The sequence below is a fragment of the Mastomys coucha genome, unplaced genomic scaffold (genome assembly GCF_008632895.1).
Source record: "Mastomys coucha isolate ucsf_1 unplaced genomic scaffold, UCSF_Mcou_1 pScaffold18, whole genome shotgun sequence".
Taxonomy (NCBI): Eukaryota; Metazoa; Chordata; class Mammalia; order Rodentia; family Muridae; genus Mastomys; species Mastomys coucha.
In genome coordinates this window covers 74,161,824-74,167,955 of record NW_022196900.1, presented here as the reverse complement: position 1 = coordinate 74,167,955, position 6,132 = coordinate 74,161,824, and positions in this window count along the sequence as shown.

Below are 6,132 nucleotides of genomic sequence, written 5' to 3'. Positions count from 1 at the left end.
TTGTTGAGACAGGGTTTCTCTGTGTAGCCCTGGCTGTCCTAGAACACACTCTAAACCAGGCTGGCCTTGAACTCAGAGATCTGTCTCCTGAGTTATGGGATTAAATGCATACCTCACCACTGCCAGGCTATCCATCCTTTTTAAACTATGCCTCAAGCATACAGTGGCATGCTTGACTTCCGAATTCTGGGAGATCTTGGTTATATCAGAAGAACCCAAAATGACAAGTGGCAGAAGTTCCCAGTGTATATCCAACCCACCCCCACCCCTAAACCCCACTTCTAATCCTACTTTTCCACATCCCAAAATCCCAGTCCAACTCTCCCAGCTCCGGGGACTTTACACATTTTACCCCCTCTTCTAACTAGATCTCTGAAGGACTTACCAAATCTCCTTGTCCCTTTCTACCCACACATAGCCTTAGCTTAGCAAGTGTGCTTTGATGCTTGAAAGCCAGAGCAACTATCCCACCACCCCTCTGGGTAGGCTGAGGCTTCTAGTAGTGGGTGGACCATCCCCCTTCACCTTCAATAGAACTAGTTTTAGTCTGCCCAACTGCATAAGGAGACCTTGGCTAATAATCAGTGCTTCTGCTGCCAGCCTGACTTTGACTGGCTTTTAAAAGCTGCATTTCCTTTCAGTACACTAATTCAATCCACAGACTTCCAAACTTTCTCTAACCTGCAAGGACACCTTTCAGCCACATTCTTTCCTCTTTCTAGCCCACCCACACTGACCCTGCCTTCCTGCAAGACAGCTATCAGCCAAGTCCTAAGAGATAAAGTGTTCTTGGAGGCTTGGTTAAAATGACTAAAATAACTCCAAGTCACCCTTCCTACACACACACTCCTTGACAGGGAGACTCTTGCTTCAGGCTTGTACTATCTACCTAGATACATAAGCCTCACCACTATCTTTTGTCCCCCTTGATGTTATTTCAATGTTGACAGTGTTTTTACTCATCTTGCTGTCCCCTGCTTGTACATTTCATTGATGTTTCGGGGACAAGTGGCTGAGCCTAGCTTGTCAACGCTGCTAGGGATCAAGCGTTTACCTAAAATCTCTGGGACCACTAAGAAGACAGAGGTAGAAGTTTTGTTAAACAGAGGGAGAAAGGCTGCTCTTAAGCCCATATTATGTGTCTGCTCTGGTTAGCATTTGTCAACCTGACACAAGTAAGAGTTCCCTGGGGCCAGGAGGTGGTGGCACACTCCTTTAATCCCAGCCCCTGGGAGGCAGAGGCAGGTGGATTTCTGAGTTTGAGGCCAGCCTGGTCTACAGAGTGAGTTCCAAGACAGCCAGGACTACATGGAGAAACCCTGTCTCGAAAAAACAAAAACAACAACAACAAAAAAAGAGTTACCTGGGAAGAGGGGCTCTTAAGGCTGAGGTCTCACCTTCGTCCGATAGGCCTGAGGGCTTGTCTTGAGGGCCATTTTCTTGATTAATGACTGCTGTGAGAGGCTGCAGCCCACTGTGCATCTCTGGTCAGGTGTTCCTGGACTGTAAGCATGCTGAACAAGCTAAAGAGAACGAGCCAGTAAGCCATGTTTCTCATTGTCTCAGAAAGGATCTGTATTGGCACAAGACACCTGAAGACTAAGTTTTCAGCTCAAAGAATGTATTTGCCCCCATGAGACAAAGGGCAGGAAAATAGAGGCAAAGACAGGAAGGAAATAGAGGGAGAAAGGAGAAAGGAACAAGGGGGAAGGGGAAGAGATATTTTCCCTAGAGGGACAAAGGACTATCTCTGGATATAGAAGAGACAGACAAACTTTGCCCGTAGGCAAATAACAGTTTATAGAAGTAAACCTGGTGTTAGGAAGAGGTGTTTGATTTTAATTGGGCATGTTAATTAGGGGAGTCAAAGGGGGCTTTTGTTTGCTGAATTTCAATACTTGGATAGCTGGACCTTGACAGTAAGATTCAGGAGGAGGAGCCGGGCCTTGGTGGCGCATACCTTTAATCCCAGCCCTTGGGAGGCAGAGGCAGGCAGATTTCTAAATTCAAGGCCAGCCTGGTCTACAAAGTGAGTTCCAGGACAGCCAGGGCTACACAGAGAAACCCCCGTCTCGAAAAACCAAAAAAAAAAAAAAAAAAAAAAAAAGATTCAGGAGGAGGAAGTGGCCAAATAAACGTATAAATCTTGGGGGGCTAGGTTTAGAAATGTAACCTAATAGTCTTTATCAAGGCAGAGGGAATTAGGAGGGGCAAAGCTGGCCAGAGCCATGTTTGCCAAGGTGCGGCCTGCATTTGCCATGCTCAGGCGGGCTAAAGACCCTTCAGTCTCTCCTTCTGTTCCTACTTCTAGGATCCTGCTTGAGTTCCTGTTCTAACTTCAGTGCAAGACCGACATGGCAGTGTAAGGTGAAACAAGCCTTTTTCTCCCCATGCTGGCTTTGATCTGTGTCACATGTAGAGAAATAGAAAGCAAACTAGGGTAACGGCCCAAACCAAACACCATTCCAAGTTATGTTTCTTATTTATTTATTTTGTGACAGGGTCTCATGTAGCCCAGATTTGCCTCTAACTTGTCACATAGCCAAGACTGGTCTTGAGCCGCTTACTGATCTTGCCTCCTCCAACTTCCAAGTACTGGGATTAGAGACTTGATCCACCACACTCAATAAACAGATTAGGTTTGGAAAACAACAGACATCCAACCAGGCTAGCAAAATTCTTGGAGGGCTAGGGTTACACTTTGCCCCCAACACCTTGTAATCTCAGAGTTGAAGAAGGCGGCAGCTGGGTTACAGCAATGATTCAGCAGTTTATTCGGCAGCAAGGTCACAAGTGATTGTTGAACTTCAGACTTTTAAAATGCCAGATTCAGCAGGCAAAAGAATGGAGAGTCCATTAGATCTTGCAGAAGATGGTGGAAGTTCTCAGATGGGAGGTTGTGGGTACAGAGGTCCTTGTACTCACTAAGAGAATCAGACATGTGCAGGGGTCTCCTCAATGAAGGTGATAAGAATCAAATACTCACATCCCATCCAGGGGCCCGCTGACCTCTATGCTATCAGTCAAAGACCACACAGAGTCTAGCCTTTTAGCTATAGAACCCACCTTCTTTATGGTTACATGTACTTTGTAAAGGTGTTTCTATGTAGTCACATCTTTTTTTTTTTTTTCCGAGACAGAGTTTCTCTGTGTAGTCCTGGCTGTCCTGGAACTCACTCTGTAGACCAGGCTGGCCTCGAACTCAGAATCTGCCTGCCCTGCCTCTCAAGTGCTGGGATTAAAGGCATGCACCACCACTGCCCGGCTACTTAGTCACATCTTATGCTTTATTGTGCACCTGTGATTGGACTGACTGTCACTTGGAAACCTTTACCCAAATTGTACTGGGTTTTAAATATGCTGACAATGAACTGCCTGGCATTAGACTCCCCAAATCTAATCCAGGTTGATGAAGTCAATCTGTGCCATGTTTTCATTCTTTTCTCTTTGAGAGGTTCAATTTCCTGTTTGACATCTGCAGGAACCCTTCCTCGAAGGGAGATATAGTATGTGTCTCTTGATGGTAAGATGTATTTGAAGGATTCTAAATTCTAATACAATATTAGAATCTGAATTTACTTATTTTTTGAGACAGGGTTTCACTCTAGTTCAGGTTGGCCTGAATGCTTTGTAGCCCAGATTGGCCTTAAACTCAGATCAATTCTCCTGCCTCAGCCTTTATCCAATGTGGGGATCATAATTCACCATGCCTGGCTCCTGATTGTGTTTCCTATGATAGAGTGACATGTTGGACATATCTGTGGACACTTCTCTGGGAAGTGTGGCTGTGCTGAACTATTGTCACCTCAGAATAAGGCTGTTTTGCTTCAGAGTAGGTTAGGCTCAGAGTAGAGCCTTTGCTGATTCTGACAGAACCAGAAAGAGTTAATGTCCACAAGCTGTGGCTTGCTATCTCTCCTGTACCAGTGTAGATAATAAATAAACAGGCCCAAACTATCAAAAGTTACACACACACACACACACACACACACACACACACACACACACACATACACACACTGGGGGTGGGGAGGGAGAGGGGGAGAAAGAAAGAGAGAAAGAGAGAAAGAGAGAGAGAGAGAGAGAGAGAGAGACCCAGTGACCAATGTTTGTCTTGTATGTCCCTAAAACAGATAACTATTCTGTAAAACTCCGTGGCAAAAAAAAAGTGATATGACCACCTAATAATTCACATATGACTGTGCAGAGGCATCTTACCTGGTAAGATCTAAACAACTGATCTCCTCTGGCATTGAAACACTATCTGACAGCCCTCATAGAAATGCCTCTGCTGCAATTTCTATTCTTTTGCCCCCCAGTGGATGTAGCACAACTCCTTCTCAAAACCAGGAAAATGCTTAGCAAGGCCAGTAATGGCCTGAAGCCAGGGCTTTGGGGGAGCTACTGCTTCAGATCCTGAGAACCCAACTTTTCCCACCAAATGGGGCTTTAGTTATTAGTCCAAAGTCTGCAGCAAGATCAGTCTGTAATGTTTTTGAGGTACTCTGTGTTCCCGTTAATCAACATTGTTTGACTAGCTTTCCTCTGATTTAGTCCCATTGTATGGCACTTGCTGCTGTGTTCCATTTTTCCCCTGGAAATAGTTTATAAGATGCTGTACTTTTTTGTTTGTTTGTTTGTTTTGTTTTTTCCAGGCAGGGTTTCTCTGTGTAGCCCTGGCTGTCCTGGAACTCACTCTGTAGACCAGGCTGGCCTCAAACTCAGAAATCTGTCTGTCTCTGCCTCCCAAGTGCTGGGATTAAAGGAGTGTGCCACCACTGCTGGTGATGCTGTGTACTTCTTAACAGACATAGTTTGTGAAAGATCTCCCCATCTCGAACTTTACCTTTCTGCTTATCTTCTGATCTCTTGGTCCTCTCTCTCAGAATCCTGTCACTGAAGAATGACCTGTAGGTCTAGGTCATTTCTGACCTCCTCAAGTTCCTGCATGCATGTGGTATCTAGACATATACTGAGGCGCGCGCACACACACACACACACACACACACACACACATAAAAATAAATGGTTTTTTGTTTTGTTTTGTTTTGTTTTTTGAGACAGAGTTGCACTCTGTAGAACAGACTGGCCTTGATTTGGATATCTGTCTGCCTCTGTCTCCTGAGTGCTAGGATTAATGGCATGTATCACCACTACCTGCTAATAAAATAATTTTTTAAAAAGAAAAGAAAAAGGGCTGAGTGTGGTAATGCATGCCTTTAATTTTAGCACTTGGGAGGCAGAGCCAGACAGATTACTATGATTTGGAGGCCAACCTGGACTACATAGTGAGTTCCAGAACAGCCAGAGTAGTGAGACTGTTGAAGGCTGGTTCCCATGTTGAAACCTGCTCCCTAGCTTAAAATCACCTCTAGCTTGGCTGTAATTCTTTTCCCTCGTGTCTGTCGGAAATTCCTCAAATGCAGCCTTCACTCAGCCAAGCAAGATAGAGAGGGCAGCTTGAACTGTTATTCAAACTACTAAAAAAACTTGGAAAGGGGCCGACCACTCTATCTTTATGCGGGTGCTCATGGGAATCAGAAGAGGGTGTTAAATACCCCGGAGCTGGAGTTACAGATGGTTGAGAACCTCCTGACAAGAGTGCTGGTACTGAACTTTGGTTCTCTGAAAAAGCGGCACCCCTTCAAATGCTTTCCTTTTAGATAGGGGACCATGAATCTCAGGCTGGCCTCAATGAAATATCGAATCTTCTGATCCTCCTTGCCTCCACCTCCCAAGTGCTGGGATCACGACTCAATTTTATGCCGTGTTGGGATTTTGAACCCAGAACTTTATGTTAAGAAAGCACTGTATTAATTTAGCTATACCCCAGCTTATATTTATGAAGTCTTTTGCACAGGGCTAAAGTGCAAGGTACTGAGTAAAAGATCAGTAACTTTCTAAAATGGGGTTTGCAGAGGCAAGATTTCTCTCTCTCTCTTTTTTTTTTTTTTTTTTTTTGGTCAAACTTTGTATAAGGCCTGCTCGGAGAATCCGAAAAATTCACTTTAGAGAAAGAAAGACGGGCGGCCAGAAGGCCCCACTAGGTATCATAGAGGATCTTCTCAGAAAGTATAGAAATCTATGCCTAGAGAGGTGCCTGCGTGGTGCACTGTGGGCCGGTTGTGGGCG